Source organism: Zonotrichia leucophrys, chromosome Z (assembly GCF_028769735.1).
Source record: "Zonotrichia leucophrys gambelii isolate GWCS_2022_RI chromosome Z, RI_Zleu_2.0, whole genome shotgun sequence".
In the NCBI taxonomy this organism is placed as follows: domain Eukaryota; kingdom Metazoa; phylum Chordata; class Aves; order Passeriformes; family Passerellidae; genus Zonotrichia; species Zonotrichia leucophrys.
Genome location: NC_088200.1, coordinates 27,696,600 through 27,714,089, shown reverse-complemented (window position 1 = coordinate 27,714,089; position 17,490 = coordinate 27,696,600).

The following is a 17,490-nucleotide window of genomic DNA, read 5'->3' as shown; positions in this document are numbered from 1 at the left end:
GCAGTATGGGAATGTAACCACTAGATGACACCAAGAGATAGTTCCTATAGACCTGATTTTTCATTCTTTATCCATCTGTCTGTTCAAAAGGTGACATTCTTGCTGAGATTGTAATTAAGATTACAGACGTACGCAAATTAAGTCATCTGGCAATTATTAATAGTTACCTTACTTTAATATTATCAATTACTGTCCTAGAGTGCAAAGAGCTTAGAATTTATGATCATTTGGACAGTGGATCTCAAACATCACCTCTTCTTCCCTGCTGTGCATATCTTTAATTGTCTGCTACAGAAGCATCATCTGTATTTTCACAGCCAAGAGTCTGCTGGTGCTCCTGCAGCAAACTTTCCTGTTGCAGTGGTTTACAATTCATGTCTGAGAATCCACAGAAGGTGAAAACTCATCAAATCTTGCTGCAAGATTATGTATTTATACCAGAGGAGAATTAAGTTTTTTGCCCTACTCTGCTATTTCTTTGAAATAAACTAAAACTATGGGGTTTGATAACAAGAACTAAGAAATATTTTTCCTTTCTTGAAAGAATTTATATAAATTTATAATTTTATATAAATTTATAATTTTATATGATTTTTAGAGATTTAGGTTTGGGTCATGAAAAAGAAAGAGCTGGCTAAAGTTGTCCTTTGACATTATTTTATTAATAAACAGTTACACTACTAGGTAAACAACGACAACAAAAATTTACAAATATCCACGGCCAACAGGTCTGGATGGATGTTACATTACACAAAATGGCTGAAATTTTAAAGTGGTGGACAGAAATTTATTCCCATGTGTCTAAGATCATAAAAGCAACATAGTATGAGTCATGTCACCCACAAATACCAATTAGATACAGACCTTGCTTGAAAAAAGAGATAATTAGTTTAGCCATGAAAAATATTAAAGTCTTATGGAAACAATGCTTTTCAAAGATTTTTAGCCATTCCTACCTCCCACTCCCCATCTTCAGGTATTAACATAACTAAGCAACAACTTTTTTACAGAAAGAAATAATTCATAAATATTCATTGGCTTAAAAAAAAAAAAACACAAAACTGTAAGGCTGGAGTAGAATAGCTCTTCTTACCTGTGCTTTGCCCCTACCCTAGAGACAACTGCTTAAATTTCTGAGTGCTGGAGACAAATCCAACCACCTTGTCCAGACCAGGAGCTGCTGGGAGGCACCGATTCTCTGTAGGTTCATGGCCCTGCAGAAATCACAGTGCCAACCGCACCATGAATGTAAGCACTGGTGCGAGGTGAGAAGCCTGCCAAGGCTGACTCCTGGCAAAGCGAAAATAATAAACCGGTGAGAGTATGAAAGGGAGTCGTTGTGTAAAGAAATTATAAAGGCTATAAGGAGGGGTCATGTGCCTGTTGCATAGGACAGAAGAAATGAAGTCTTATTGTAACCCAAGGAACCTGGGGAGGTGATTTCTGAGAACACACAAAACCCACCATTAACTTTGACAATACAATTAAGAAAGACTTTGTTGACCAATGACTTTATGGAAATGTGGTTTGCACAATGTCTTAAGATTCCTCAGAATAAAGTGACGAATGCCTGTGAAATGTAATTTCTATGTAATTGGTATGGTGATTAGTACAGGGCTTCTGCAACTACTAGTTTGCGAGTACTTGAATAAGAAAAAATGACACTTTCCTTTTACCTTTTTATAGGCAAGACTAACTTTACCTGAACTTTGCTTTTTTTGAGGGGTTTGGTTCATTTTTTGTTTCAGAAACCACATGGAAGTACTTCCTGTAAAAAGTCTTGGAGATCATGCTTTTCAAACAAACAGAGTGCATATCATAATTGTTTGATGTTTGATTTTTATTTCACATCTGAAAAACAGATCCCATTTTTATGTGGTACAATGACAATTGTCAGTGAAAGCACCACATACTCTGTCTGACTCTGTTGTTAAAAATCCAACTTGTTTTGCCCTCAGCAGTTTTACAGGCAGTTCAAATTGCCTCATAAAACTCTAATGGTTTTCCTCATACACAATATGTATTGTGTGACAGGCACAGAAAACACATCTTATCACAGTTTATGCTAGATAAAATATGCATCCAACTGGATCACTTGTCCACCTTCAAAAATTTTTAATTGTAAAATAGCTCTGAACAATATACTATCAAGTAATATACATTTTTAAATTAAAGCCTTTTAAAAGTAAAGCAATGGCATATTCATGTGTATTAAAACTTTTATTACTTCTGTTGTATCATAGATGGAAAGGTTTTAACAATCTAAGAAAATATTTAGAACATTTTTGCAGAGGTCTTATTTTCTTAGAGAAATAAAGGTCTTTATGTTGGGGGAGCTTTACACATAAAAAAAGCTATAACAGACTTATTTACTGTGTTCAGGAGGAATGCATAAGCCGTGACATTTTTTAGGACCTTATAGTTTATGTAGGAGAAATGCAGGACAGATCTGTAGGACAGATGAGAATTGTCCCAGATTATCTGGTTATTTTTCTTTCTAAATATGTTAAGTAATATTATTCTATCAATAATTTAAACTGTGCAAAATCTGAAAGTTATTTCTTAGAAATCAAAATATCTGCTTAGAAGTTTCTTGTAGTGTTGTTTATCATATTTGCCAGATTCTTTTCATCTGCTATATTTTTCATTTTATAGGACACCGATTTCACACTTCCAATATTTTTGCAGAACTGTGAGGTTTATGAATTTAAACGTTTTTAAATCTTGAGTCTTTATTAAATCTTTTCAGTTCAGTAGTTGCAACTATTAAATATATAATCTAAAATATGAAGTTCTGACACAGTAGTTGGCTCACTGGAGTGAATGGCATTTTCAGAAGTTTGCATGGGAGCTGCAATATCTGTGGTATGATTAGTAAGTCTTAGAAGATTAAGGGGATTTTAGTTTAGTTTTGTCTTCTAATTCTGTTAAATTGCCTTGGTGTCCTGTGGAAGCATTCAGTCACATCAGCTCCACCCTGCGTGGAGTTGGCTGCTCCTTTTCACTGTCTGAAAAAAAATTACAAATACAAATGTATGGTTGCTCATACAAGATATGTAGCTCCAAAATTGGACACATTGTGGTTACCATTAGACTCAAATGTTTAATCAGAACTGACTTCCAAAAACCATGAGGCATATAATATTTGGCAAAATATTATCAGATGTAGTTGTAGTATTAATGGTGTTAGACATTATTATTAATAATTATTATCATTATTATAGCTGTTGATAACCAAAGAATACAAGCAATGCAACATTCATGGGGACATATAATACTTTTTATGAGCTAGCTAATACAGTTTGAAAAGATAAACCAGGACACACAAGCCTTTGACAGACCTGAAATAGAAGCAACAAACTTCAAAGGTGACCTGGGTTTATCTTGACCATATTTTGTATTAGCACCTGCAGACAGGCATAGTGGAGATCCATTGTTCAAAGCCCTGTACAAATAGAAAATAAGAGACAGTTCCTGCTCCACTGAGTTCACAAGGCAAACACTGAGCTAGGGAAAAGCAGGAGGGCAAACAGGCATGCAAAGGCTAAGCTTTACCAGCTCTGTAACAGAACCAGAAAGGAGCTTGCTTCTCCTAGTCTGCAATCTAGGCCCAAATTGCCCAGAACATATTTGAAAGGCAATTGGCAATTTTTACCTCCTCCCTCATAACCCTTAACCATAGAAACTTACATGTTAGAAGGTCAAGACGGACCTTCTGTGTGCCTGGGGCCTGGTTCTGCAAATCACTAGTCTGAGCTGCAAAATTACTACCCTGCAAACTCATGGAAATTCAGTAGTAGAAATCCACTGGTGGAAAGACAGCAAGCCCCATGGCAAAGAAACAATTGATGGGATGAAGTCCTTTATGTGGAATTTCTTATTTTTATTCATTTTATAAACACGTACCATAGTTCTGAAAGGGACACTTAGCCACCATTTTTACTTGTTGATTATTAACAGTTAATTTAAGATTAGCAATTTGTGGGGATTTGATATATCAGAAAGTATGTTTAAAATAATGTAATGATCTCATTTACTTTTCCCCCCATTTTTCTGATAGAAATATTTCTTTATTTTTTTCCCCATTTACAGGTGCAGAATTAAAGAACATGTTCACTCACTATATTATTGGTGCACTTAAGTGAAGTGTTCCAAAGCATATAATTACCGTGTAGGTTTATGGCCCTGAAGTAGATTGGGATAGTGGTGCTGCATATCCATGATTTGAAGGACATACAGTGATGATTATAGAGGCAGTACTCTACATCCATTCCAGCCCTTTTGTGTTTAGCTGGTTGCCATGGCAAATAATTGGATAGAATTTAAGCCACTTTCTTCCAAGCGGGAACTTCATAATTTTACCCTTCACATAATTTTGAACATACTTTTAAAGATTCTTAAAGTTTATGCAGGAATGGAATACAGACTTGGAAGGACAAAAAAATAGATTTCTATAGATGGAAGGACAGTTGGTTTGGAGGTTTCTTCATTTCACTTTTTTTTTTTTTCTTTTTTTAATCCTGAGGATTCCATTTTCTTAACAGCATGATATTACAAAATTTGAGCCTAATGAAAATGAAGATTTGAACCCAGAGGGATAGGAAATATGAAAGTGAATGATCAAATACAGCTTATTTTAGCAATTAGTATCAAATAAAAACAGATGGATAATTTTATGCTCTCAGTTTCCTAAATGTATTTAGCTAAAATTTTTTAAGCTTTGAAAATGTAGGTCATGCTGTATTTATGGTTCATGGTAAGCATCTTTCATATCCTTATTTTTCAATTTGGTTCTTTTTCTGAAAACATAGCTAAACTTTTGGGAAGATCTGCTGTGATTCCACATCAGTGCCTAACATATGCCACCCTTACTCAGTTTATTATCCTATAGACTGCACTATCAACTGTAAAGCCTCAGCAACCATTTCACAAGACATTGCAATCATGGCAAAGACAGACCTCTTCTGCTTATAGTAATATTTTACTGTGGGATTTTCTGGAGATTCACAGAACACAAATGTGTCTTGTCCCATTACATTGGTCCAGAACCTGGCAGGACCATTGCTGCCTTCTTGCCTTTAAAGCAAGCAGTACTCTAAGGGAGCAAGAAAGTACAACTGTTGCTGTAACATATACACATGGGGAAGGCCATGGCTGCATTCACCCCATTTCCCTTGAAAGATAATTTGTACCTACTGTTTTAGAGAAACATCACTCCTAAAGTAATCAACTTGGACATTAAAGAAGGAGGTGACTTTGATCCCTGCGGGGAGGGTCATATCTGCCTGCATTTTCTGTGACTAAAATAGGTGGAGATAGTAACTTTAGAGATCCTCAGAAGGATACCTTTATTTTCATTGGTTAGACAGGAAACCTAAGCCCCTTTCAACTTGTTTATGTGTTTAAACCTTAAACATAAGCATTTCCCTTTTACAGACACTGAGTGACCTGGACTGTGACTGTACTTGTGACATGGGGACCACAGCAGTTTGCCTGATCTTCCTAATTTTTTGTCACCTCTCATAATAATAATTCTATTCCTTGTGATCACAAAAATGAAAAAATTACTTTCATGCTTTGATATGCACTACTACATTCCAAACTTCCTAACAAACTGGACTGTGGTTTCACTGCTCCTTTGAAAGAAGTATCCAACACAAGATTCAAAAATTAATTACTGACACTGAGTAAGCCTGGTTATTTTAGAAACTAAATTAATAGAAAGATTGGAGATTTAAAGTTAATTCTAATCAGTGGTGTTATTTCTCTAATTGGCCTTTTTACAGTCTTGATTTAGTGCTGAAAGTAAGAAACTAAGAGAGATTTTGTTGTTGATTTGATAACACTGAATAAATACAACAGGATATGAAAAGAAGAGATCTATTTTCCAAATGCATTCACCTGCACTTTTTCAGGGTTTTTTTGTTTGTTTGTTTTGTTTTGAGGTTTTTGTTTGTTGGGGGGTTTTTGTTTGTTTATCTGTTTGCGTTTTGTTGGGGTTGTTTTAGAAATGTTTTTCTGATTATTTTTTATCCTTTATTGAAAGATTCAGCATTCAATCATTGATTGTTTTGGTAGTATTTTTCTATCTATAAGGGGGCATATTTTTCAGGGTGGAACTTAGTAGTAATTTTTTTTTAAATTATGACTTGCCTAGAAAATAAAATAAGGAGAGCTTCTAGCTGCCTTGTGAATAATCAGCTTTGGGCATCTTCTGTGAGTCTCTTTTGTATGGTGATGACAATTCACATTTTCTTTTCTTCTACCTAGTTCCAAGTACCTGGCAACAAATTTGTTGTATCTGCATGTCTTTGATAAGGATCCTTGACTGGTATGAAATTTGTATATGGAGAAAACCAAAGAGAAAATCTGGAGTATCCTTTGGCCTCTCACTATAGCATTCTTTTCTATGAGTTTTGAATTTGTATGTTGTTGCTTCTCTGAAGATGTATTGTAGTTCAATACAGCATAGGCCATTGTAGCCTCTTTTTGTTGAGCAGAAGAATTATGGTTAGTTCCTGTAAACAGATATTTTGGCATCTTTAAATACTAATTGAGATAACTTAAAATTCAATTTGTTAACAGCATTCTTAAAATTTTGGTAGAGATTGAAGAATAACATACTGAAGAGGGAAAGCATCTACAGGATGAGATGGAGAAAAGAAAATATAAATGCTAGTAACTAGTAACATACTAAAACCCTGTGTGAACTATAGAACAGAAGGCTTGGGATGGATAAGGCAGCTAGAAATGCCTCATCATATTATAGATCTGTCTCTTCTGAGCAGGTTAGGAAAGGTCCTTTCATTTCTTACCTCTTGCATCAAGTGCTGCCAGAGATTAAGAGACAATGCTAAGGGAGGTCAGTTGTGTCCATGCCACAAAAAACTAATCTAAGTGTTTTCAGTACCATAATAACAAGCAAATGATTGCATTTAGAGTTCATATCAAGGGGAAAACTTGGGAGTCAAGAATAGGAGGCTCACCTGGGCAAATATATGAAAGTACACAGAAAAGAAACAGAAGGAAAAAAAAAAAGAAAAAGCTATTGATAAGTACCTCAGCTCTACACAGTGGACAGCTTCTACGTTGAACTAGAAGCTGGATGTACACTTCAAAAGGAATTGCCAAGGCAAGTCACTGAATTTCCCAGCAGCATAAAGCTGTAACTACAAAACATGCTGGTGAGTCTCCTCTGTCAAGGTTTAGGAAAATTGACAACATAGTAACATCTTAGGCCCCTGAAATGTTTTATTCCATATGCCAAGCTCTCTTTTCCCCAGCCAGTTCAACAACAGCCAAATAACATCTCTTGCTCTTCTCTATGTCTTCCCGGTTTAAGCCTGGACAGACCTCACCAACACATTTTGCTTTTAGTTGTTGTCAAGGAATTGAAGAATCAGTGTGATATTCCAGCCCCTTCACACCCACAGCTCATCTCAACACCTCTTAGGTACTGTTTCACAGGGCTGCTACATTGCAGATTGTGAGGCCCAGAAACATTGACCACTCTATCTATTTAGCAAGTATTACAAAAGACACCTAGGTATATTTGGATTTAAATTATGAACAACATATGAAAGACCAGTCTGAAAGCCATTTACTCTCTTTCCATTACAATTTCTTTAAATTGGAGTGTTTAATTTTTGCAGGGTAAATTAGTCCCCAAAAATTATGAAGTTTTACAAAATCTTTGTTGTCTTCATAATAGATTATATTTGTCCCATAATATGGGTGTCCTCGTAGAATCACTACTGTCTAATATTGTTTTTTCAGGGTAATAATTTTTAGAAAATTGATTCCTAATTTTTTTTTTAAACAGAAACTTTATTCACAGTAAAAAAAAAATATGCTGTAAACCAATATTTTTTCATATTTACTTGACAAATTAAATCCTATTTTTTAATTGAGCCATCATTTCATATGTAATTTATTTTATATACCATAATTTGTAATTTTATAGCAAGGGTTTCTAAATTGTTTGAGATTTCACAGAGTTTTCTTATGACCATCAAAATATCTAAAGGTTTCAATACATGGTTCAAAACGTCTGAGCTACCTGTTAGAGCAAGCCTGGAAATGAATGAATTCGCAGTATTGTCTTAAAGCACTGAAAAAAATCCTTTTAATCTCACACAATATTTACAGCTTGCAGCGATACACCTCTATTTCTGTTGGCTTCCTCAACAGAGGTGAAACACAATACCAAGCAAAACCAACTCAGTCCGTAGTGGAAGTAGTTTATTAAACAATGCATGGGTCCTGGTGTAAAGTAGTTAAGTTGCATCTACTTGGTTGGCAAATGTAACACAGAACAAAGTGGATCACACCTAAAAGTATTGCATTTTTTTGCTCACCTGTTAGATGGAGTCTAAGTCTAAAGACAGAGAAAGTGCTGGCCTCTCATTCTGGAAATTTCATCCAAGTTTTACAATCACATAATTACTAATATGAAACATTCTTTGGATAAAAATAATACATATGCTCAGATTCAATAATGTTCCCTGAATATAATTCGGATTTCTGAAAGAGTTTTGTCCTATTCCTGAACAGTATTTCATATTCAGGCCAGACAACCTCTGGTCTGAGGTGACTAAATCCCAGACTGTCACCTCATATATCAGAGCTCAGTGTAGACAAGTGGGGAAATTGCTGGAGTGATGGGTCAAAGCCAATGGTGTGAGGTCCAACAAGGCCAAGAGCCAGATCCTACACTTCAGTCACAACAATCCCATGCTGCATCCAAGACTTGGGGCTGGAAAGTTGCTAATCAGAAAAGGTCCTGGGGGTGCTGGTGAGAGCAGCTGCCCATGAGCCAGGCTGTGCCCAGGGGACCAAGAAGGCCAATGGCATCCTGACCTGGATCAGCAATGCTGTGGCCAGCAGGGCCAGGGCAGGGATTGTCCCCCTGTGCTGGGCCCTGCTGAGGCCGCACCTCCAGTGCTGTGCCCAGGGCTGGGCCCTCACTGCAGGAAAGGCCCTGAGGGGCTGGAGAGAGTCCAGAGAAGGGCAATGGAGCTGGGGCAGGGTCTGGGGCACAAGTGCTGTGAGGAGCAGCTGAGGGAGTTGGGGGTCTTTGTCCTGGAGAAAAGGAGGCTCAGGGGGGACCTTATCACTCTCTACAGCTGCCTGAAGGAAGATTGTGGCAAGGTGGGGTTGGTGTCTTCTCCCAGGCAACCAGTGACTGAACAACATGACAAGGCCTCAAGCTACACTGGAAGTGGGGCTGTGTTTGGACATAAGGAGGAATTTCATCGTGGTAATTGGTGTTAAATGCTTGAATGGACTGTCCAGGAAGGTGCAGTCACCATCCCTGGAGATGTTCAACAAATGACTGGCACTTCGTGCAAGGGTTCAGTTGACGAGGTGGTGGTTAATCAATTGCAGTGGAAGATCTTGAGGGTCTTTTTCAACCTAAATGATTCTGTGATTCTGTGAATTGATGTGCATGGCTTGGGCTCTATAGAAAAAGCCTGAGCACCCTAACTGAAGCTACTAGCTTTGTTGAAGCACAAACTGTAAATGTTTACGCAGCCTGTAAATGTAAATTAGTCTATATGTTGATCCAAGGAGTAAGGTTTGCTTCAGAAATGCCGTGTTTCTATGGCCTCAGATTTTTTTTCCACAATTTTGTGTAGGTTGAAGACTCTAATATTTAAGACAGACATTTTCATTAGTTTCCAAGAGATGCTTTCAGACTCAGTCTCAGGGATATAATATTTTAAGCCTCCTGGGGTAGTGTAACTTGTCCATCATTCCTTATTTCAGCCTTTGGTCACAAACAAACTATCTATAACAGATTTGTGCTCTGCTACCTGCAACTGAAAGCTAGACAAAAGTTCCCTTCAAGGGATTACATAGGTTTTGAGCTAGTTATGTTTTTTTTCCTAGCATGAAATAACCTGAGAGAATAAATTTTAATTTAGAATTCATCTTTTGTAAGTACTAAAGCACCATTTAAGTTACTCTGTAACATTCTAGAAGACAGGCGCAGAAAAAAAACACTGACAAAACAGATGTGTATTAAACAGCATTATCCCAGCAACTATGACCTATTTGTAGTCTTAAATATGCATGAACAAAGTTTTTTGACCATGCTTTTTTTCTTATAAAGATGCCATAAGTCTGTAGGAAGAGTGGGCATCATTGCTGTTCTAGATGGGAGAGCAACGTCCCATCTACCCATACCTGTCAGTGCACTAGAGGGGGGCCATGAGGGGCAATACAGGGCAAGGTCATGCTGTATTTGATTATCATCACCTTCATGGAAGTTCAGGCTGCAGACTGCTTCAAGCACAGCCTGGCACCTGCAGAGGGGCAGAATGGGGAGCTAGATATGCGTCCTCGGGTAAGTTGTCAGTTACATTGTGCTCAGGCACGAAGAAGTAGAGATGTGTCTCACTGCGGGTTCTTATCTCTATTTTCTTTCTTTTGAATGATAAAAAACATTATAAAAAATGTCAGGAGTTCTAGCTGCCATCACACATTCCTTCTAATACAGGCGTCATTTAATTACATCACATATTCTTGCCAGGGAAGAGTGGGACGAAGATGTATCCAATTTTGAAGCAATCTTCTGGGCAAAACTCCCTGCCCTGCCTGTCGGAGCTGGAAAATATCACATGACATTGTGTTCTTGTTTCTATCTCACTGCAAATCTATATTCTCTGTGCCTGAACAGATTAGCAGGCCAAGAAGCAATGTCATAATCAACCGGCAACAAACACACGTTCACATTCATAGAATATCAAGTTGAAGAGGACCTCAAGGATCCTCTGGCCAAACTTTCCTGGTAAAAGTACTGTCTATGCAAGATTAACCATCACCATGTTCACATGAATCTTTAAAGTGTCCAGCACTCAGGAATCCACCACTCCTCTGGGGAGACTGTTCTTATGGTGAGAAATTTTCCTTGTGTTTAGCCAGAATCTCCACAGGTGCAACTTGTACTCTTTAGCCCTCATCTTCTCTATGTGACTCCTTAGATAAAGGGAGCCTCCATCTCCCTTATAATCACTCTTCAAATATTGGATATAAATATATAATGTAGTCTCCTCTATGCTTTCCTTTCACAAAATTGAACAAAGCCAGTTCTTCCAGCCTTTCCTCACGTGGCATATTTCCCGGACAATGATGATCTTTGTCGTACGTCTCTGGATGGTCTCCAGGTAATCCACATCTTTTTTATATGGCAGCGGTTAAAACTGAACACAGTTTTGAGGTTTGGCCTGACAAGAACTAAAAGTGGGATAGTGACTTCAGTTCTGCTGGTGATGCAACCCAGTGTCCGGTTTCCTTTATTTTATACAGAAGCAACGGTTCACTCATACAGACCTTGTTTTTTCCTCCAGGAGAGGGGCCATACAGTGCTGGCAAAGACAGAATTGGAGAAAGTGTCAAGAACAACTGCTTTTTCAGTGCTGATAGTGACTGAGTCACCTCTCCTGTTTAATGGCAGGCTGATTCGTTTGTTTGTTTTTTGTTCTGCTTGTTTCCATACTTGAAGAAAGAACCCTTGTAGTTTTTGTTATGTCTGACCAGTCTAAATTTGAGCTGAGGTTTTACTTTTCAAACTGCGTCTCTACATGCCCTGGAAATGCCCTTGTAATTCTCCGTGTGACCTGTTCTCCATCTCTGCTATACTTCTCTTTTGGTTTTGAGCATACTCAAATGCTCTTTCTTAAGCCAAGGTGGTCTTCTGCTCTGCTTACTTCCGTTCCCCTTACTTTTCAGTTGTCCACATTGCTGCCAATGTCCTGAATATACTGTCACCTTGAAATGCCTGTCACCATCCAGAGTGCTGACGCACTGTTCTTTCGGAAAGAGCAGTGCCTTTAATCCAGAAGCGTTACTTCTTTCTTCAGTACTCTCTCTGTGTGCACATATTAAACTAAAAGGGCCCTTTTCAGGCCTAATTTACTGGGTGGGGCTCTGTCTGGCTTTCCTGGCCTGTGGCAGGGCAGGCAGCCCCCTCCTCGCCCCACCTGCGGCGCAGAAACCGGGAGGCTCTCCCTTAGAGGGACAGCTGACCTTCTCTCAGAAGGTGGCTCCTCCTCAACAATGAAGATTGGGGCAGGCTCCTTGGTAGCTTGAGGAGCTGAGCAGGCAGTCTGTACTCCTTCAGGCTGTATACATTTGGCCTTTGACCCTCCTCAAATGCCTGCTCCTGCCTTGTCCTGCTGTGCGGGATTGCAGAATGGGACTGTTGCTCCCCTGACTCTGTGGCTATTCGTCTCCCTCATCAGCATGGCAGATTTGAGTATATCATACCTCACAGTCATGGAGCCCAGCATTGTTAGCACAGCCTTAGTATGAACTTCTGTTTTTTATATCCAAAAACCAACAAAACAAAACAATCCACCCCCACCCCCTTCCCCTTAGACACAATTCTTTTATATCAGATGCCAGAGTTGTGATGCAATAGTGAGGCAAGTTCAGTAGAGAAAAAGGAGAATTCATATTTTTCTTTAAGTAGCAACCCACCAGAGACCATTAGGGCTATCTTCTACATTTGAAGCTGATAATTATCTTATCTACATTATCTTGTCTTAAACTGCTTTTCTTAAATGTATCACTTGGAAGGAAGTTTGGAGACCCAGCACTGATGGCAGGGACATAATTTAAAAAGCTTTTTTCTGCAAATGCTCAGGTATTGTGAGACTTTATACAGGCTGTGAATGGGAAAATTGTATCAATAAAAATATAAGGATAATAACAGAATAGCATTAGCTTCAGTGGGTTCTGGACTGAATTCTTTCTCACCTGGCAGAGAAAATAAGTTACCTGTATATATTAGGTGATGACTTTTGAACACACATGTGCTGGCAAAACTGGTTAGTTCAACCCCTTTTGCCAATACACCCAGCTCACTAAGGTCTGAGTTTCATCAAACTTCTGGAGTTTGATGATTTATGTTGTGAATCACTGTTGTGAATCTTTCTTTTGCTAGAAATAATGCTGATTTAGTTTAAATTTGTAACAGCTTTCATTTCATAATGTTTCATTAATACTACAAATGAACACTGAGGAGGAACAGAGAATTGTATTTCTGTTAGGCACTGCTGTGCTACTGTTGTTGATTGATATGTATCTAATTGGCTAGGAAGTACTTCAAATATTTTAAATTCATTCTTGTAAGTACGAATAACTCTAAAAGACAATAAAACATGCTATTGAAATGCAATATGCATAATACGAGTCTATCTCATTTCCTGTCTAGAACAATACAACTCTTAAAGGTTCATCTCTTGATTTTTTAGTCTTGCCTGAAAAGATTCTATTTTCTTTTATGTTATTTCCTTTAACATTGCAGTCATCACATTTAAACTGATGCTATTTAAAATGTCTCAGGTTTTTTTGTATTTTAATATATTACTCCAATACCTTCTTTAGTGTTTCTCTCAATATGAAATGAGAAAAGAGTACACATCTCTCAATTTTTTCTGTTGGCCTTACTACAATAAATATAAGATTTAGGCTTTATGTTATTAGCATGTATAAATCCATTAAATGAACATAAGACCTGGTGAGAGGTTATAGTATCATTGGGATAAACCTCAAATAGAGTTGGGGTATATGGCTGACAGTGTAAGGCTGCAGTGTATTATTGCTTTTATAAAACTCACACTTCTTTCTGTGACTTCAGTAATGGACTCCAATGCTTGCAGATGTGGTTGTGTAATTACACATCTTAGAATCTTCATTATCTAATCGGGATTGTCACTGCCCAGCAAGTCATGCATGTTGGACAATTAATCTTATCAGGAATAGGCCTCCTTAGGCAACAAAAAGGATATTCAAAAGAGATAGAAACAATTATCAAAATTATTCTAAAACATACAACCAAGAGAAGAAAAACAAGAATAATAAAATCAATTCTAACATAAAATGTACATGACTTTTGTTGGTTTTGTGCCTTCTTTCTTGTGCATGTCATTGTCTTGGTAGTAAGAGATTCTCTCACTGAAATCATCAGTGCTCAGGCTCAGCTGACAAATTAGCAACAGTCTCTCTGAACCTTGTAAAATAAGGACAGAAAAGCTTTGATTCAAATAAGTTCTAAATACATTAGGTTTTTTTTGCATCATGCTCTGCCTGTTTGTATTTCTCTTCCAAATACAAGCTGTAATAATATTTTCTTGTCATTTTTGTTCCTGCACCAAAGTATTTTATGTTCTAACTGGTGACGGAAAATAATAATAAAATGTGTGGTTAAGGCAGGTGCTGTTTGTAGTGTTTATATAAACACATTAGCACTCTTTTGACACAGCATGACCTGAACAAGTAGTTCATCCTACTAGTAACAGGGAAACAATAGCTGAGCGTGCCAGAGCCGAGTTCATTCAGATACTGCAAAATTAACACCAGATTATGAATACGCTTGCCACTGGTAATTAATCGTGAAAATTGCTGGAGGAGTTCCCCTACTGTGAGGGATATTGGCAGAAGTATTTACTGCTAATAGGCCTTGTTTAAGTTTTTTTTTTTCCCCCACCCCCTTAGAGATAAAACTTGCAATAGACTGCACAGGAACTGGTAGATTATTGCATATTCCTTGGGCCTTTTTTCTTGTTAACATTTCTGAATATCACCTGTGTTTTCCTTTCTGTTATTAGAAATATACATTGTGTGTTTACATTCAGACCATTAAATTGTCCTTCACAAGGAGGATAATTTCACAATCTGGATACTGTTTTTCTATATTCCACAGTGATCTAACATCACCACATATTTTGTAGCAGTAATTTAGGGACATCATAGGAAGAATTTTTGTATTTCAAATAACCTACAAGCTTTTGTAACCTTAGGTAGTGGTTACATGATCTACAAAATCTTTGATGTGCCTATCATTTTGAGCAATTTTCTGTAAATATGCCTTTTATTATGTGCTTTTAAAGTGTAAAAAATGACCAAGATATTTTCAATCTACAGTGGTTTTTAATGCAATAAAGGTAAATGAAAATATTAGGTAATTAAAATAAAGAATTAAATAAATTAACTTGTGGCAGATCATACACACTCCTCTACATTATTCTAAAATAGTTTATACAATATTGCATATTTCCTCCTTTGGAAAAGAATGAAAAAATATAACCATCATGACTGATTTTTGACAGGTGTGTTTTTGAAGAGAAATAAAAGCCAGTTTCATTGTGAAATTAATGAGGGATATTTCTTTTGAGATTAATGAAAGTGGGGTTGAGGCCCATATATGTTAAAAATTTTACTATTGTACAATATGGAGGTTATGGAGGCATTTATTGCTGATTTTATGATGAACAGTAACAATTCTTGGCCCATATATGCCAATATTTGATTAAGTCTCCATATAACACATTCTTTAGGCAATTTAGTTTATAATTGCAATAATATGATTTTTATAAGTCTTTTATATTGATCTTTTCCAAAAAATTATTAACTATTTTTTTGAGAACTTGTTAAATGTTATTCCATTGATTTCAATGAGAATGAAATTTTAGGTCTTCAATATTCAGCAGGCAAGCACTAGATCTAGTATTTCTTTACTAAATATTGCTGGTTTTATTCTTTTCAAAACTATTCAGAATCTGGACTTCATTTCCTTAATTAGTCTTTTTCCTTATAAAACACATACTTACTCTTCATCCTTCCCTTTCTGAGTCCAGTCAGTCTAAATAAAATCATAGCATTATATTTTTATGTGGGTTAGGTATATATTTTATGGCCTATATTTAAGCCCAGTGCAGATTGTGGAGACAAAGTAGACAATAGACAGACCACCTTAGAATTCAATCATTCATACTGAATTATTTTTTTAATTGAATTTTTATTTTTCTTTGTGATTTCGATAGTTTCAATTAAATGGAGGTCCTTTCATTAGCATTTTTTTTTTAATTTTGTTCATCTAAATAGAGGGATTTATGTGTGGCTGACATATTTCAGTGGGAAAAACCACATAGTCAAAAGTAGGCCACATTGCTCTAAACTACACATTATTTTGAAGATACTTTGCAAATATTTGTTCATGATAACATACTGTATAACCTTTCCTCTGTCTTTCCCTCAAATGCTCTGAGGCATATTTTCTGTAGCCAATCCCTCAGGCAGCAAGGAATAACATCTAACAATTAGCAGTTGTCACATGGTTCCGACAGAGAATAAAATATTGCAGAAGGTAAACTGTCTCAGGTTTATTTTTGGAGTAACAATTCTGGTAATTCCTTAATTTCTTTCTTTCATGCTTCTCGCATGAAAATTTTATATAATTCAAAATTTTGTATTAAATTGGTTGTAATACCAAACCATGTTGTGTTTCATTCATGTAAAAAAACGTTAACCTTCATTCAATGATTTACTTCTAATTTAAGTGCAGTTGTAGTCTTACATATGTGAAGGCTAGATTCAAACCAAGAAAAAGGTCTTCAAATAAGAGCTCTTTTCCTAGGTATCACAACAGCTCTCTAGTATTACCTTTTTTTTTCTCTGAGAAAGGAAATGTTCAAGGCTTTACATACTGCTTTCACAAAGACAGTCATATTTTTCCTGGTGTCCTTTGTATCTTTCCAACTTCATTATCCATTTAATGTAGCACTTTTATTTTGATGATTGTTTACAATATGCATTCCATATTATTCAAATAATGAATTTGAAAAAAAAATGTGCCTTGTGTTGCAAAGGACATCTGAGGTCAGGTACCCTAATTCGCAATGAATAGTAATTAATCTATGTCACTTTTTGTTCTACATAGCATGAAAAAACATGTCTGACTTCTGGTAATATTAAAATATGTTTGTTGAGGTAATAGATGTTATTATTCATTTATATTCTTAAGGGTTTTAACAGCTGCCTTTCTCAAATATCTTTATAAACTGACATTACCAATAATTTTCTTTTGTTTTTCAGTCTTAAAAATGTCGCTATTTGTATGACAAGGGAGCTCTGTTTTTGATTGCACAAATAATGCTGTAATTCAATTAAGTAAATGACAATTGTAATTTTTACTTCAATTAAGTAAATGATAATTTTAATTTTTCCAATCAAACTATTAAACTTTAATATATGTCAAACTTTGCTGATACATTGTGGAAATTGAACACTGTTATGAAAAACAATTTAAAAATAGATGTCTCCAGATAATTGGTTGTAGGAATAAAAAAATACGTTTTATTCATGTAATCAGAAAATCCTTGATTTATAAAGAAAAAGATAAAGAGTCAAGTTTATTTCCACAAGGCTGTGGCCAAATTCACTGTAAGCAGATCCATGTCCACAATGGCCATATAACACAAAAAAAGGAAATAAAATTAATGACCTTTCTATAACATAACTGTGTGCGTCCAAACCCAAAACTTCTGCATACACGTATGAGCTAGACTGTAGAGGGCTTTCTCTTCACCAAAAGGAATAATTTCTCTTTTCTGAAGCTCTCCTTTGAAGAGAGAAAACAAAGGGTAATGTAGTGTCATATTCTGTATGGACAGCATTGGACCCTGGTGACCTTGAGAGGGATCT